The sequence below is a fragment of the Leuresthes tenuis genome, unplaced genomic scaffold (genome assembly GCF_036924035.1).
Source record: "Leuresthes tenuis unplaced genomic scaffold, fLeuTen1.0.hap1 SCAF_10, whole genome shotgun sequence".
NCBI classification, from domain to species: domain Eukaryota; kingdom Metazoa; phylum Chordata; class Actinopteri; order Atheriniformes; family Atherinopsidae; genus Leuresthes; species Leuresthes tenuis.
In genome coordinates, this window is record NW_027325364.1 from 28,012,637 (window position 1) to 28,029,678 (window position 17,042).

At 42.0% G+C, this 17,042-nt stretch overlaps 3 non-coding genes across 3 annotated transcripts; 1 reads left to right on the top strand and 2 right to left on the bottom strand.

Moving 5' to 3' along the window:
• The first annotated feature begins 422 nt into the window (after positions 1 to 422).
• Positions 423 to 536, top strand: LOC140317267 (U5 spliceosomal RNA). Its single transcript, XR_011917596.1, has one exon. It is a non-coding gene; the product is annotated as a U5 spliceosomal RNA (small nuclear RNA).
• Positions 537 to 3,783: 3,247 nt separating this feature from the next.
• Positions 3,784 to 3,967, bottom strand: LOC140317126 (U2 spliceosomal RNA). Its single transcript, XR_011917471.1, has one exon. It is a non-coding gene; the product is annotated as a U2 spliceosomal RNA (small nuclear RNA).
• A 289-nt stretch (positions 3,968 to 4,256) lies between these two features.
• Positions 4,257 to 4,370, bottom strand: LOC140317268 (U5 spliceosomal RNA). The gene has a single exon (XR_011917597.1). It is a non-coding gene; the product is annotated as a U5 spliceosomal RNA (small nuclear RNA).
• Between the last annotated feature and the right edge of the window lie 12,672 nt (positions 4,371 to 17,042).

Sequence of the window (17,042 nt, forward strand, 5' to 3'; positions counted from 1 at the left end):
TTAAGGACAAAGCAGTTTTCACATAGTTTGAGTGAAGGAATTAATTTTATAGATAAAATCCCAAGAGTATGCTGAGAAAAGAGAGTGAATGCGAAGTAGACTTTAACACGGCTATGGGAGCGAGCCGAGTGTGGGCTAACCGGGAGAATTGCTTGAAAGAAACGCGACACCGAATGAGCGATCAGAACAAAGCCTCAATACGGGATTCTCGTGGTGTTTTTGTTGCTGCCTTGTCTTTTGCACAGAGTAAAAGACAAGGCAGCCATCGAATAGGGCCCGATTGTTCCTACTTGGTCAGCCGAGGAGCAAGGGGGGGGGGGGGGGGGGGGGGGGGGCAAGCGTCTCAACCAAGCAAAGCTCACCATGGGGAAGGTGGCTATGCCAACTAGCCTGATGCCCTGCTCCCGCAGTGACGGATAATCGTACTCTGGTTTCTCTTCATAACGTACAAGTCTTTCGCCTTTTACTAAAGATTTCTGTGGAGAGCAGCACTAATGAGTTGTTTCTATTTTTGGCAGGCTTTACCTTTGCGGGTGAAGCCCTTTCTGTCTGTGCAAAAGAAATCTTCTTACTGTGCAGAGTGACTTCTCTGAGTAGAGTCACCTTACTTGTTGCGACTGTGCCGATGTTCGAAGCTGGAGTGCAAAGTTGTTGCTTGAATGGTGCTTGCTGGAGCGTGCGGGAGTGCAAAGTTATACCATTTAAAAGGGCTGAAGAGTGCTCAGTGCAGCGGGTGGGCGACACTCTGGCCACCTTGAAAACCGAGGTTACATCCACTACCAGGGGCAGCCCAAGTCCTGCCGCAAGTGTGGTGAGCATGGACACCTGGTTGAGGCTTGTACCAAGGTGTTATGTGGGAAGAGCAGAGAAATTGGGCAAACTTTTGGAGAGTGTCCAAATGGCAGGAAATGTAATCTCTGTGGAGAATTAAATCACCTCTTCAGAGATTGCCCTAAATCTTTTGCCAACAAATTAAAGACGGTAAAGCCACAGTCAAGCCAACAAAGAGAAGGACCAAAGGTGGCAGTTGGTGAACAAAGTGAAGAGGTTGACCCAATAAATTCAAACTTCCCGCCAAAAGCTTGGATTGGAAGTGAGGAGCAAAAAGGGGAGGGGCCTGTAGAGGCCTCACCACTCAGTGTTGAAGTCTGTGAGAATTCACAGGCAGAGGGTGGAGCTACGCTAAATGAGGAGGAAGAGCAGACAGGTGAGTCTAGTGAAGATACTCACCTCCCCGAAGGTCAACAGCCGAAGAGGACGGCATCTGAGCCTCTGATTCCCCAGTGGTATCAGAGAAGAGGGGAAGGGTTAGGTCCCTTTCAGACAGTTCTTCAGTGGAAGAACCTAGTCTTCCCCTCCGACTCACCAAATGAGGTCTCCTTTTTAACTTCAGCTCTGCAATCAACCCCCAGGGACTCAAAGTTAAATGCAACATTGCGTCAGAGGCCAACACAGAGAGTCCGAAAAGGAAATATAGATCACCCTACTCACTTTTCACCCAAAGAAATGAAGGAAGAGCTAGTTTCCCAATAAATAACCTGTGTGTAATTTGTTTTGATAACTTAGAAAAACGAAAATGACATACCTACTTTCCTTTATGCTTTTAATGGTTCTCACCTTCTCAACACTAAATGTGAGAAGTGTGAAATCAAAGACAAGAGCCCAGAGTATTTTATCCTTCTTAGACTCCATAAAATCAGATGTGTTTTTAATACAAGAATGTGGACTACCTTTTTTAAAAAACCATAGACAATGGGAGGAAATGTGGCCCCATTTATTGATATGGAGTGGCTCAAATCAAAATAAAAATGATGGTGTGGCCATTCTAATTAAAAATCCGCATGTTCTGGTGAAAGGTAGCACAGTGGTGAGAGACGGACGGGCACTTTTAGCACACTTGAATTTTATGGGGCAAGACTTTAACCTCTTAAATATTTATGGTTTCAATGGAAAAAATTAAAGGTATGACCTTTTAGAAGATATACAGCTTTACATGCTAGGGCAAGTACCTTTAGTTGTAGGAGGGGATTTTAACTGTATCTTGAGCAGGAAAGATAGAAAAAGAGCAGGGGTAGATTTTAAAGTGGATAAGACTTCGATTTTACTTCAGGGCATATGCAGGGATTTTAAGCTTACTGACTGTTTTAAAACCATGCATCCCAGAGAGGAGGGCTTCACCTGGTTTAGTCATGATGGCACCAGAGCCTCTCGCATTGATTATTTCTTTACTAGAGATTGCCCACCCACTGATGTTAGATTAACCCCTGTTTTCTTTTCAGACCACCTTATGCTCTCCTGCACCCTTTCACCCCCTTCTGGTGTGACGGTAGGAAGTGGTCTGTGGAAACTCAACTGTTCCCTGTTGGAGGATGAAATCATAGTCAGTCAGTACAGGGAATGTTATAAAGAGTGGCAGACCCTTCAAGACCTCTACGAAACACATGCACAATGGTGGGAAATGGTGAAGGAAACGACCCAGACTTTTTTTAAACAGCAAGGTAAACGTAAAAAAAGGAAAGAGAATAGATGTATGATGGGACTACATAAACGCTTACAGCGCTACTTTAAACTAAATCAGTGTGGCATAGACTTTAAAGAAGAAATCAAAGATGTCAAAAAGGAAATGTCAGTTTTAGCAGAAATAAAGAGTAAAGGAATTTTTTTAAGAAGCAGGGAGCAGGAAATTGAGGAAGGTGAAAAAGAAAGAAAGTTATAAATAAAAAGGAGTGTAATCAAAATCTAAAAAGAGAAGATGGGTTTTTAACAAAATCCACACAAGAGATGATTGAAACTGTACATACCTTTTATAGTAACATGTACAAAGAGAAACCAGTGCACTTGGAAACATCGGCAGAAATCTTAAAATTCGTTGACAAAACCGTAAAAGAGAATGCACACTTGACACAGAATTTTACTGCTTTAGAGTTAAAAAAATGCCTAACAGGTTTTAAGAGAAGTCGAGCTCCGGGTTTAGACGGGCTTCCTGCAGAATTCTATCTGACCTATTGGGACCTTTTATCATCAGACATTTTAGATGTTTTTAAAGATTTTGAAAAACTCGACCGACTGCCTGACAGTTTTAGAGTGGGAATAGTGACTCTACTTTATAAAAAAAATGATAAGACTGACCTAAAGAATTGGAGGCCCATCACACTTTTAAACTTTGACTGTAAACTTTTTAGCAAGGTTTTAGCGACACGGATGTCCTCTGTTTTAGAGGAGGTAATTCACCCAGACCAAGCTTGTGCCATCTCAGGGAGACAACTCACCGACAGCCTCGTACTGATTCGAGACATCATTGATTACGCTAGAGACAGAAACACCCGGCTTGTCATCTTAAATTTAGACTTTGAAAAAGCATTTGATCGGGTCTCGCATCAATATCTCTTTCAGGTGTTGCAGCCATCGAAAAGGGCCCGATTGTTCCTACTTGGTGAGCTTTGCTTGGTTGAGACGCTTGCCCCCCCCCCCCCCCCTCCTCCTCGGCTGACCAAGTAGAAACAATCTATTCGATGGCTGCCTTGTCTTTTACTCTGTGCAAAAGACAAGGCAGCCACAAACACCACGGGAACACCGTATTGAGGCTTTGTTCTGACCACTCATTCGGTGTCGCGTTTCTTTCAAGCAATTCTCCCGGTTAGCCCGCACTCGGCTCGCTCCCAGAGCCGTGTTAAAGTCCACTTCGCATTCACTCTCTTTTCTCAGCAGATTAAAAGAAAGTTTCATCTTGGGCTCCCTGAAACTTCCATCCTGCACCGCTGTTTGCTTTTTCACAAGAGCAGAGGAGAGCGCACCGTTCCCAGCGGCACTGCAGTACCGGGTCGAGGCTTGGAGTGAACGGAGCAAGCTTCTTTTTCAACTCCTATTCTTAAAAATCCATTTAATATGTTGTCCTCGTATAGAGGACATATTAAACTGATAAGAACAGATACTACACTTGATCTTAGCCAAAAGGCCGAGAAGCGATAACTGTCCACTGTTTCAGGTCCGAGGTCCCTTGCTGGCACAATGCGCACTTGTAGCAGTGTTCTTTTTATGGCCATAGGTGGCCAGAGTGTCACGTTGCACTGAGCACTCTTCAGCCCTTTTAAATGGTATAACTTTGCACTCCCGCATGCTCCAGCAAGCACCATTCAAGCAACAACTTTGCACTCCAGCTTCGAACATCGGCACAGTCGCAACAAGTAAGGCGACTCTACTCAGAGAAGTCACTCTGCACAGTAAGAATATTTCTTTTGCACAGACAGAAAGGGCTTCACCCGCAAAGGTAAAGCCTGCCAAAAATAGAAACAACTCATTAGTGCTGCTCTCCACAGAAATCTTTAGTAAAAGGCGAAAGACTTGTACGTTATGAAGAGAAACCAGAGTACGATTATCCGTCACTGCGGGAGCAGGGCATCAGGCTAGTTGGCATAGCCACCTTCCCCATGGTGAGCTTTGCTTGGTTGAGACGCTTGCTCCCCCCCCCCTTGCTCCTCGGCTGACCAAGTAGGAACAATCGGGCCCTATTTGATGGCTGCCTTGTCTTTTACTCTGTGCAAAAGACAAGGCAGCAACAAAAACACCACGAGAATCCCGTATTGAGGCTTTGTTCTGATCGCTCATTCGGTGTCGCGTTTCTTTCAAGCAATTCTCCCGGTTAGCCCACACTCGGCTCGCTCCCATAGCCGTGTTAAAGTCTACTTCGCATTCACTCTCTTTTCTCAGCAGACTCTTGGGATTTTATCTATAAAATTAATTCCTTCACTCAAACTATGTGAAAACTGCTTTGTCCTTAATATTTACCATGTCTAGAAAGATTTAAACAAAAAAAACAACGTTGTACTTTGCAGTAAAAGAAAGATCAAATCTAAAGTTTCAGGAATCCGAGAATAAGCTTACTTTCATGAGTTCTTCACGATTTCGGATTTTGCTATAAAATGAATTCCTTCACTCAAACTAAATTAAAACTGCTAAACCGCTAATCTGTTATATGTAAGGCAGATGTCAAATTCACCGAAATAGGATCAAAGGGTATTCGGCCAATCGAGCTGTAGCAGCTTCGGTAAAAGAGTATAAGTTTAAGAGTTTGTGAATAAAGGTGTGCGCACACATAGTGTGCTGTACGAAAATAGGCAGGGAGCAATGCCGGCTGGGGTATATGTTCTTGTATGTTGTCTGACTGTTTGATTTGAATGTGTTGTGTAAGTGTCCTGTTGAATGTTACATGTTTGGGCTTTGACACGCTTCACTGTGGTTGTTAACTGTGTGGTGTGTCCTGAAATGTTATATGTTTGGGCTGTGTGACATGCTTAATGCTTGTCAGTAGCTACCCACTTATTCATATATAGCAACTGACAACATAAGAAGTCCGGACATACTTTGATAGTAGTTGTAGAAGTATCCTTATTAATAATAGATCACTAATTCATAGTGATAGAACAGTAGATGAACAGGTGCTTGCACATGTCTCACGAAAATAAAATGGGTGTATGATTGCTGACGGCAGAGCAATACTGCCAAACTTATGAGTTCTTGTGGCAAACTTGATTCAGTGTCTTGACGTGTATACGCTGTTTCGCTGACTTGATTGTCACAAGAAACAAAGTGTGTTTGATAAGATCCGACCATTTTATTACGGCAGGATCAGTATGTATGGATTCTGATGTGACTGATAAACCCATTCATATCTTAAGCATAATCTAGTACGTGACACAACGCCCTGGCACACGATAAAAAAAAAAAAAAGAGAGAGAGCGGTTTTGTGTCCCCACAGTCCATAATGTAGAAAAGAGAGAAAAAAGCCTTTCTGATTTGGTGTGTGTGCTCATAGTGCAGAGTGTAGAGAAAAGAAAGCCGTTTTGGTGTCACGGGTGTTGTGACTTACACACATTTCTAAATTGAGAAAGGAAATTATTTTAGAGGAAGCACTAGAGTTTAGATCCCACATTTGTTGATAGGCATTCATTTATTTCTTCACTTCTGATGAAGTTTCAACAATAAACAACAAACTTTGTATTATGAGAAAGAACCAGACTCATTCTTCAGGAATCCGAAAATAAGCTCTATTTTATGAGTTATGCACGAATTCGGATTCTCCTATAAAACAAATTCATTAACTCAAACCAAGTTAAGACTGCTTTGTCCTTCATATTTATTCATGTCTAATCAAGTTTCAACGATAAACAACGTTGTACTTTGTAGAATGAGAAAGAACTTCTTCAGCAATAAGCATCTCTCGACATATGACGAAATACAGATTTTGCTATAAAATTAATTCCTTCTATCAGCCTGACTTAAAACTGTTTGTCCTCCTTATTTATCCACTTCAAATCAAGTTTCAACAATTAAAAAAAAATTGTAGTTTGAGAAAGAACAACTTAATCTTCAGCAATCAGTATAAAAAGAGGTGCAAATGCCAACCATAAATACCTAAAAGGTGGAGCGGAAGTATTCAGCTGCAAGTAGGTGTGAATGTTCGACCATAATTTGTAAAAAGCGGGTAAGAAAAGGTTCGAATGCCCGACTATATATTAACAAAAGCGGGAGGAGAGGTCTTCGGATGAGAGTGGGTGAGAATTTCCAACCATAATCTATAAAATACGGTGAAAAAAAATATGTGAATGCCTCATAGAACACTAAAAGCGGAAGTGTTCGGCTGCAAGAAGGTGTGAATGTCCGACTATATTTGGTGAAAAGCAGGTGAAGCAAGGTCTGAATGCCCAACCTTACATCATCAAAAGCGAGATCAGAGGTGTTTGGCTGCAAGAAGGCCATAGTTTGCCAAAAGCGGGTAAGGTGCGAATGACCGACTAAATATCAACAAAAGTGGGGGCGGAGGTCTTCGGATGCAAGTGGGTGTGAATATCCCACCATACAAGTATGGTGGAGAGGAAGCTGTGAATGGCCGACCATAGTAAAAGGCGGGTGAGAGAAGGTGCGAATGTCAAACCATACATAATCAAAACAGGGAGCGGAGGTGTTCTGCTGTAAGAAGGTGTGAATGTCCAACCATAGTTGGTAAAAAGCGGGTAAGAAAAGGTTAAAATACCCGACTGTACACAATCAATAGCGGGAGCGGAGTTGTTCGGCTACTAAAAGGTGTGAAAGTCCGACCATGGTTTGTAAAAAGCGGGTAAGAAAAGGTGCGAATGCCCGACAATGTATTATCAAAAGAGGGAGTGGAGGTTTTCGGCTGCAAGAAGGTCTGAATGTCCAACCATAATTTGTAAAAACCGGGGAAGAAAAGGCTCGAAAGCCCGACTATACACCATCAAAAGTGGGAGCGGAGGTGTTCAGCTGCAAGACGGTCTGAATGTCCATCAATAATTGCTAGAAAACATGAAAGAAAATTTTCGAATATCAAACTGCACATGATCATAAGCGGGAGAGGAGGTGTTCAGCTGCAAGAAGGTGTGAATGTCCACCCATAATTACTGAAAAATGGGCAAGAAAAGGTGCGAATGCCTAACCATACATCATCAAAAGAGGGAGCGGAGGTGTTCCGCTGTAAGACGGTGTGAATGTCCGACCATAGATGGTAAAAAGCGGGTAAGAAAAGGTTAAATTACCCGACTGTACACAATCAAAAGAGGGAGCGGAGTTGTTCAGCTAAGAGAAGGTGTGAAAGTCCGACCTTGGTTTGTAAAAAGCGGGTAAGAAAAGGTTCGTATGCCCGAATATACACCATCAAAAGCGGAAGCGGAGGTGTTCGGCTGCAAGATATTGTGAACGTCCGACCAAAGTTTGTAAAAAGCAGTTAAGAAAAGGTTCGAATATCCAACCATACATAATCAAAAGCGGGAGCAGAGCTGTTCGACTGCAAGTAGGTGTGAATGTCAGATCATAATTTGCAAAAAGCTGATGAGAAAGGGTGAGAATGCCCGACTATACACCATCAAATGCGGTAGCGGAGTTGTTCGGCTGTGAGTAGGTGTGATTCTCCAACCATAATTGCTGAAAAATGTGTTAGAAAAGGTAAAAATGCCGGTCCATACATAATCAAAATCGGGAGAGGTGGTGTTCAGCTGAAAGAAGGTCTAAATGTCCATCAATAATTGCTAGAAAACATGAAAGAAAATTTTCGAAAATCAAACCACACATGATCATAAGTGGGAGAGGATGTGTTCAGCTGCAAGAAGGTGTGAATGTCCACCCATAATACCTGAAAAATGGGTAAAAAAAAGGTGCGAATGCCCAACCATACATCATCAAAAGCAGGAGTGCATGTGTTCGGCTACAAGAAGGTGTGAACGTCCAACCAAAGTTTGTAAAAAGCAGTTAAGAAAAGGTTCGAATATCCAACCATACATAATCAAAAGCGGGAGCAGAGCTGTTCGACTGCAAGTAGGTGTGAATGTCAGATCATAATTTGCAAAAAAGCTGATGAGAAAGGGTGAGAATGCCCAACTATACACCATCAAATGCGGTAGCGGAGTTGTTCGACTGTGAGTAGGTGTGAATCTCCAACCATAATTGCTGAAAAATGTGTTAGAAAAGGTAAAAATGCCGGTCCATACATAATCAAAATCGGGAGAGGTGGTGTTCAGCTGCAAGAAGGTCTAAATGTCCATCAATAATTGCTAGAAAACATGAAAGAAAATTTTCGAAAATCAAACCACACATGATCATAAGTGGGAGAGGAGGTGTTCAGCTGCAAGAAGGTGTGAATGTCCACCCATAATACCTGAAAAATGGGTAAAAAAAAGGTGCGAATGCCCAACCATACATCATCAAAAGCAGGAGTGCATGTGTTCGGCTACAAGAAGGTGTGAACGTCCAACCAAAGATTGTAAAAAGCAGTTAAGAAAAGGTTCGAATATCCAACCATACATAATCAAAAGCGGGAGCAGAGCTGTTCGACTGCAAGTAGGTGTGAATGTCAGATCATAATTTGCAAAAAGCTGATGAGAAAGGGTGAGAATGCCCGACTATACACCATCAAATGCGGTAGCGGAGTTGTTCGGCTGTGAGTAGGTGTGAATCTCCAACCATAATTGCTGAAAAATGTGTTAGAAAAGGTAAAAATGCCGGTCCATACATAACCAAAATCGGGAGAGGTGGTGTTCAGCTGCAAGAAGGTCTAAATGTCCATCAATAATTGCTAGAAAATATGAAAGAAAATTTTCGAAAATCAAGCCACACATGATCATAAGTGGGAGAGGAGGTGTTCAGCTGCAAGAAGGTGTGAATGTCCACCCATAATACCTGAAAAATGGGAAAAAAAAAGGTGTGAATGCCCAACCATACATCATCAAAAGCAGGAGTGCATGTGTTCGGCTACAAGAAGGTGTGAACGTCCAACCAAAGTTTGTAAAAAGCAGTTAATAAAAGGTTCGAATATCGAACCATACATAATCAAAAGCGGGAGCAGAGCTGTTCGACTGCAAGTAGGTGTGAATGTCAGATCATAATTTGCAAAAAGCTGATGAGAAAGGGTGAGAATGCCCGACTATACACCATCAAATGCGGTAGCGGAGTTGTTCGGCTGTGAGTAGGTGTGAATCTCAAACCATAATTGCTGAAAAATGTGTTAGAAAAGGTAAAAAATGCCGGTCCATACATAATCAAAATCGGGAGAGGTGGTGTTCAGCTGAAAGAAGGTCTAAATGTCCATCAATAATAGCTAGAAAACATGAAAGAAATTTTTCGAAAATCAAACCACACATGATCATAAGTGGGAGAGGAGGTGTTCAGCTGCAAGAAGGTGTGAATGTCCACCCATAATACCTGAAAAATGGGTAAAAAAAAAGGTGCGAATGCCCAACCATACATCATCAAAAGCAGGAGTGCATGTGTTCGGCTACAAGAAGGTGTGAACGTCCAACCAAAGTTTGTAAAAAGCAGTTAAGAAAAGGTTCGAATATACAACCATACATAATCAAAAGCGGGAGCAGAGCTGTTCAACTGCAAGTAGGTGTGAATGTCAGATCATAATTTGCAAAAAGCTGATGAGAAAGGGTGAGAATGCCCGACTATACACCATCAAATGCGGGAGCGGAGTTGTTCGGCTGTGAGTAGGTGTGAATCTCCGACCATAATTGCTGAAAAATGTGTTAGAAAAGGTAAGAATGCCGGTCCATACATCATCAAAAGCGAGAGAGGTTGTGTTCGGCTGCAAGTAGGTGTGAATGTCCAGCCATAATTACTCACAAACGGGTAAGAAAAGGTAGTATTGCCAGACCATATATGATCAAAACAGGGAGCGGAGGTGGTTCAGCTGCAAGAAGGTTTGAATGTCCGACTAAAGTTCAAATATATTAACAAAAGCGGGAGGAGAGGTCTTCGGATGAGAGTGGTTGAAAATTTCCAACCATAATGTATAAAATGCGGTGAAAAAAAGGTGTGATAGAACACTAAAAGGTGGAGCGGAAGTGTTCGGCTGCAAGAAGGTGTGAATGTCCGACTATATTTGGTGAAAAGCAGGTGAAGCAAGGTCTGCATGCCCAACCTTACATCATCAAAAGCGAGATCAGAGGTGTTTGGCTGCAAGAAGGCCATAGTTTGCCAAAAGCGGGTAAGGTGCGAATGTCCGACTAAATATCAACAAAAGTGGGGGCGGAGGTCTTCGGATGCAAGTGGGTGTGAATGTCCGACTATATTTGGTGAAAAGCAGGTGAAGCAAGGTCTGAATGCCCAACCTTACATCATCAAAAGCGAGATCAGAGGTGTTGGGCTGCAAGAAGGCCATAGTTTGCCAAAAGCGGGTAAGGTGCGAATGACCGACTAAATATCAACAAAAGTGGGGGCGGAGGTCTTCGGATGCAGGTGGGTGTGAATATCCCACCATACAAGTATGGTGGAGAGGAAGCTGTGAATGGCCGACCATAGTAAAAGGCGGGTGAGAGAAGGTGCGAATGTCAAACCATACATAATCAAAACAGGGTGTTCTGCTGTAAGAAGGTGTGAATGTCCAACCATAGTTGGTAAAAAGCGGGTAAGAAAAGGTTAAAATACCCGACTGTACACAATCAATAGCGGGAGCGGAGTTGTTCGGCTACTAAAAGGTGTGAAAGTCCGACCATGGTTTGTAAAAAGCGGGTAAGAAAAGGTGCGAATGCCCGACAATGTATGATCAAAAGAGGGAGTGGAGGTTTTCGGCTGCAAGAAGGTCTGAATGTCCAACCATAATTTGTAAAAACCGGGGAAGAAAAGGCTCGAAAGCCCGACTATACACCATCAAAAGTGGGAGCGGAGGTGTTCAGCTGCAAGACGGTCTGAATGTCCATCAATAATTGCTAGAAAACATGAAAGAAAATTTTCGAATATCAAACTGCACATGATCATAAGCGGGAGAGGAGGTGTTCAGCTGCAAGAAGGTGTGAATGTCTACCCATAATTACTGAAAAATGGGTAAGAAAAGGTGCGAATGCCTAACCATACATCATAAAAAAAAAGGGAGCGGAGGTGTTCCGCTGTAAGACGGTGTGAATGTCCGACCATAGATGGTAAAAAGCGGGTAAGAAAAGGTTAAATTACCCGACTGTACACAATCAAAAGAGGGAGCGGAGTTGTTCAGCTAAGAGAAGGTGTGAAAGTCCGACCTTGGTTTGTAAAAAGCGGGTAAGAAAAGGTTCGTATGCCCGAATATACACCATCAAAAGCGGAAGCGGAGGTGTTCGGCTGCAAGATATTGTGAACGTCCGACCAAAGTTTGTAAAAAGCAGTTAAGAAAAGGTTTGAATATCCAACCGAACATAATCAAAAGCGGGAACAGAGCTGTTCGACTGCAAGTAGGTGTGAATGTCAGATCATAATTGCTGAAAAATGTGATAGAAAAGACTAGAATGCCGGACAATACATCATCAAAAGCGGGAGAGGTGGTTTTTCGGCTGCAAGTAGGTGTGAATGTCCAGCCATAATTACTCACAAACGGGGGAAGAAAAGGTAGTATTTCCAGACCACACATGATCAAAACAGGGAATGGAGGTGGTTCAGCTGCAAGGTGTGAATGTCTGACTAAAGTTTGTAAAAACCGTGTAAGACAAGGGGCGAATGCCCGACAATGTATGATCAAAAGAGGGAGCGGAGGTTTTCGGCTGCAAGGTCTGAATGTCCAACCATAATTTGTAAAAATCGGGGAAGAAAAGGCTCGAAAGCCCGACTATACACCATCAAAAGCGGGAGCAGAGGTGTTCAGGTGAAAGAAGGTCTGAACGTCCGACCAATAATTACTGAAAAATGGGTAAGAAAAGGTGCGAATGCCAAATCATACATCATCAAAAGCAGGAGCGGATGTGTTCGGCTACAAGAAGGTTTGAATGTCCAACCATAGTAAGTAATAGGTGGGTAAGAAAAGGCTCGAATGCCCGACTATACACCATCAAAAACGGAAGCGGAGGTGTTCGCCTGCAAGACGGTGTGAACGTCCGACCAAAGTTTGTAAAAAGCATTAAGAAAATGTTCGAATATCCAACCAAACATAATCAAAAGCGGGAGCAGAGCTGTTCGACTGCAAGTAGGTGTGAATATCAGATCATAATTTGCAAAAAGCTGATGAGAAAGGGTGAGAATGCCCGACTATACACTATCAAATATGGGAGCGGAGGTGTTCGTCTGTGAGTAGGTGTGAATGTCCGACCATAATTGCTGAAAAATGTGTTAGAAAAGGTAAGAATGCCGGACCATATATCATCAAAAGCGGGAGAGGTTGTGTTCGGCTGCAAGAAGGTGTGAATGTCCAGCCATAATTACTCACAAACGGGTAAGAAAAGGTACTATTGCCAGACCATATATGATCAAAACAGGGAGCGGAGGTGGTTCAGCTGCAAGAAGGTTTGAATGTCCGACTAAAGTTTGTAAAAAGCGGGTAAGACAAGGTGTGAATGCCCGACAATGTATGATCAAAAGAGGAGCGGAGGTTTTCGGCTGCAAGAAGGTCTGAATGTCCACCCATAATTACTGAAAAATGGGTAAGAAAAGGTGCGAAAGCCCAACCGCACATGATCATAAGTGGATGAGAAGGTGTTCGACTGCAAGTAGGTGTGAATGTAAGATCATAATTTGTAAAAAGCGGGTAAGAAAAGGTAAGAATGCCCAACCATAAATTATCAAAAGCGGCAGCAGAGTTTCGGCTGGTATTTATCAATGTCTAGATAGATTTCAACAAAAAACAACGTTGTACTTTGCAGTAAAAGAAAGTGCAAATCAAAAGTTTTAGGAATCCGAGAATAAGCTTATTTTCATGAGTTCTGCACGATTTCGGATTTTATGTATAAAATGAATTTCTTCACGCAAACTAAGTTAACACTGCTTTGTCCTTCATATGTACCCATTTCTACATATATTTCAAGCATAAACTTTCTCATACTACCCTGAATGAGAAAGAGCCACACTTGTGATTAAGCCATACGACCCTTTTGAGGAGTTCTGCATGGTTTGGGATTTTATCTATAAAATTAATTCCTTCACTCAAACTATGTTAAAACGGCTTTTACCTTCATATTTATCAATGTCTCGATAGATTTAAACAAAAAAACAACGTTGTACTTTGCAATAAAAGAAAGAGCAAATCAAAAGTTTTAGGAATCCGAGAATAAGCTTATTTTCATGAGTTCTGCACGATTTCGGATTTTATGTATAAAATGAATTCATTCACTCAAACCAAGTTAAAACTGCTTTTTCCTTCATATTTATCAATGTCTAGATCGACTTCAACAAAGAACAACATTGTATTTTGCAGTAGAAGAAAGAGCAAAACTGAAGGATCAGGAATCCGAGAATAAGCTTCTTTTCATACGTTCTGCATGATTTGGGATTTTATGTATAAAATGAATTCCTTCACTCAAACTAAGTTAACACTGCTTTGTCCTTCATATGTACCCATTTCTACATATATTTCAAGCATAAACTTCCTCATACTACCCTGAATGAGAAAGAACCAGACTTGTGATTAAGCCATACGCCCCTTTTGAGGAGTTCTGCATGATTTGGGATTTTATCTATAAAATCAATTCCTTCACTCAAACTATGTTAAAACGGCTTTTACCTTCATATTTATCAATGTCTCGATAGATTTAAACAAAAAAACAACGTTGTACTTTGCAGTAAAAGAAAGAGCCAATCAAAAGTTTTAGGAATCCGATAATAAGCTTATTTTCATGAGTTCTAAACGATTTCGGATTTTATGTATAAAATGAATTCATTCACTCAAACCAAGTTAAAACTGCTTTTTCCTTCATATTTATCAATGTGTAGATGGATTTCAACTTCTTCTACTGCAAAGTCCAATGTTTTTCTTTGTTGAAGTCAATCTAGACATTGATGAATATGGAAGGACAAAGCAGTTTTAACTTGGTTTGAGCAAAGCAATTTTATAGCAAAATCCGAGTTGTTCGGCTGTGAGTAGGTGTGAATCTCCAACCATAATTGCTGAAAAATGTGTTAGAAAAGGTAAAAATGCCGGTCCATACATAATCAAAATCGGGAGAGGTGGTGTTCAGCTGCAAGAAGGTCTAAATGTCCATCAATAATTGCTAGAAAACATGAAAGAAAATTTTCGAAAATCAAACCACACATGATCATAAGTGGGAGAGGTTGTGTTCGGCTGCAAGTAGGTGTGAATGTCCAGCCATAATTACTCACAAACGGGTAAGAAAAGGTAGTATTGCCAGACCATATATGATCAAAACAGGGAGCGGAGGTGGTTCAGCTGCAAGAAGGTTCAAATATATTAACAAAAGCGGGAGGAGAGGTCTTCGGATGAGAGTGGTTGAAAATTTCCAACCATAATGTATAAAATGTGGTGAAAAAAAGGTGTGATAGAACACTAAAAGGTGGAGCGGAAGTGTTCGGCTGCAAGAAGGTGTGAATGTCCGACTATATTTGGTGAAAAGCAGGTGAAGCAAGGTCTGAATGCCCAACCTTACATCATCAAAAGCGAGATCAGAGGTGTTTGGCTGCAAGAAGGCCATAGTTTGCCAAAAGCGGGTAAGGTGCGAATGTCCGACTAAATATCAACAAAAGTGGGGGCGGAGGTCTTCGGATGCAAGTGGGTGTGAATGTCCGACTATATTTGGTGAAAAGCAGGTAAAGCAAGGTCTGAATGCCCAACCTTACATCATCAAAAGCGAGATCAGAGGTGTTGGGCTGCAAGAAGGCCATAGTTTGCCAAAAGCGGGTAAGGTGCGAATGACCGACTAAATATCAACAAAAGTGGGGGCGGAGGTCTTCGGATGCAGGTGGGTGTGAATATCCCACCATACAAGTATGGTGGAGAGGAAGCTGTGAATGGCCGACCATAGTAAAAGGCGGGTGAGAGAAGGTGCGAATGTCAAACCATACATAATCAAAACAGGGAGCGGAGGTGTTCTGCTGTAAGAAGGTGTGAATGTCCAACCATAGTTGGTAAAAAGCGGGTAAGAAAAGGTTAAAATACCCGACTGTACACAATCAATAGCGGGAGCGGAGTTGTTCGGCTACTAAAAGGTGTGAAAGTCCGACCATGGTTTGTAAAAAGCGGGTAAGAAAAGGTGCGAATGCCCGACAATGTATGATCAAAAGAGGGAGTGGAGGTTTTCGGCTGCAAGAAGGTCTGAATGTCCAACCATAATTTGTAAAAACCGGGGAAGAAAAGGCTCGAAAGCCCGACTATACACCATCAAAAGTGGGAGCGGAGGTGTTCAGCTGCAAGACGGTCTGAATGTCCATCAATAATTGCTAGAAAACATGAAAGAAAATTTTCGAATATCAAACTGCACATGATCATAAGCGGGAGAGGAGGTGTTCAGCTGCAAGAAGGTGTGAATGTCTACCCATAATTACTGAAAAATGGGTAAGAAAAGGTGCGAATGCCTAACCATACATCATCAAAAGAGGGAGCGGAGGTGTTCCGCTGTAAGACGGTGTGAATGTCCGACCATAGATGGTAAAAAGCGGGTAAGAAAAGGTTAAATTACCCGACTGTACACAATCAAAAGAGGGAGCGGAGTTGTTCAGCTAAGAGAAGGTGTGAAAGTCCGACCTTGGTTTGTAAAAAGCGGGTAAGAAAAGGTTCGTATGCCCGAATATACACCATCAAAAGCGGAAGCGGAGGTGTTCGGCTGCAAGATATTGTGAACGTCCGACCAAAGTTTGTAAAAAGCAGTTAAGAAAAGGTTCGAATATCTAACCAAACATAATCAAAAGCGGGAGCAGAGCTGTTCGACTGCAAGTAGGTGTGAATGTCAGATCATAATTTGCAAAAAGCTGATGAGAAAGGGTGAGAATGCCCGACTATACACCATCAAATGCGGTAGCGGAGTTATTCAGCTGTGAGTAGGTGTGAATCTCCAACCATAATTGCTGAAAAATGTGTTAGAAAAGGTAAAAATGCCGGTCCATGCATCATCAAAATCGGGAGAGGTGGTGTTCAGCTGCAAGAAGGTCTAAATGTCCATCAATAATTGCTAGAAAACATGAAAGAAAATTTTCGAAAATCAAACCACATGATCATAAGTGGGAGAGGAGGTGTTCAGCTGCAAGAAGGTGTGAATGTCCACCCATAATACCTGAAAAATGGGTAAAAAAAAGGTGCGAATGCCCAACCATACATCATCAAAAGCAGGAGTGCATGTGTTCGGCTACAAGAAGGTGTGAACGTCCAACAAAAGTTTGTAAAAAGCAGTTAAGAAAAGGTTCGAATATCCAACCAAACATAATCAAAAGCGGGAGCAGAGCTGTTCGACTGCAATTAGGTGTGAATGTCAGATCATAATTTGCAAAAAGCTGATGAGAAAGGGTGAGAATGCCCGACTATACACCATCAAATGCGGGAGCGGAGTTGTTCGGCTGTGAGTAGGTGTGAATCTCCGACCATAATTGCTGAAGAATGTGTTAGAAAAGGTAAAAATGCCGGTCCATACATCATCAAAAGCGAGAGAGGTTGTGTTCGGCTGCAAGTAGGTGTGAATGTCCATTAATAATTGCTTTAAAACATGAAAGAAAATTTTCGAATATCAAACCTTACACGATCATTAGCGGGAGAGGAGGTGTTCAGCTGCAAGAAGATGTGAATATCCACCCATAATTACTGAAAAATGGGTAGGAAAAGATGCGAATGTCCAACCATAAATCATCAAAAGCAG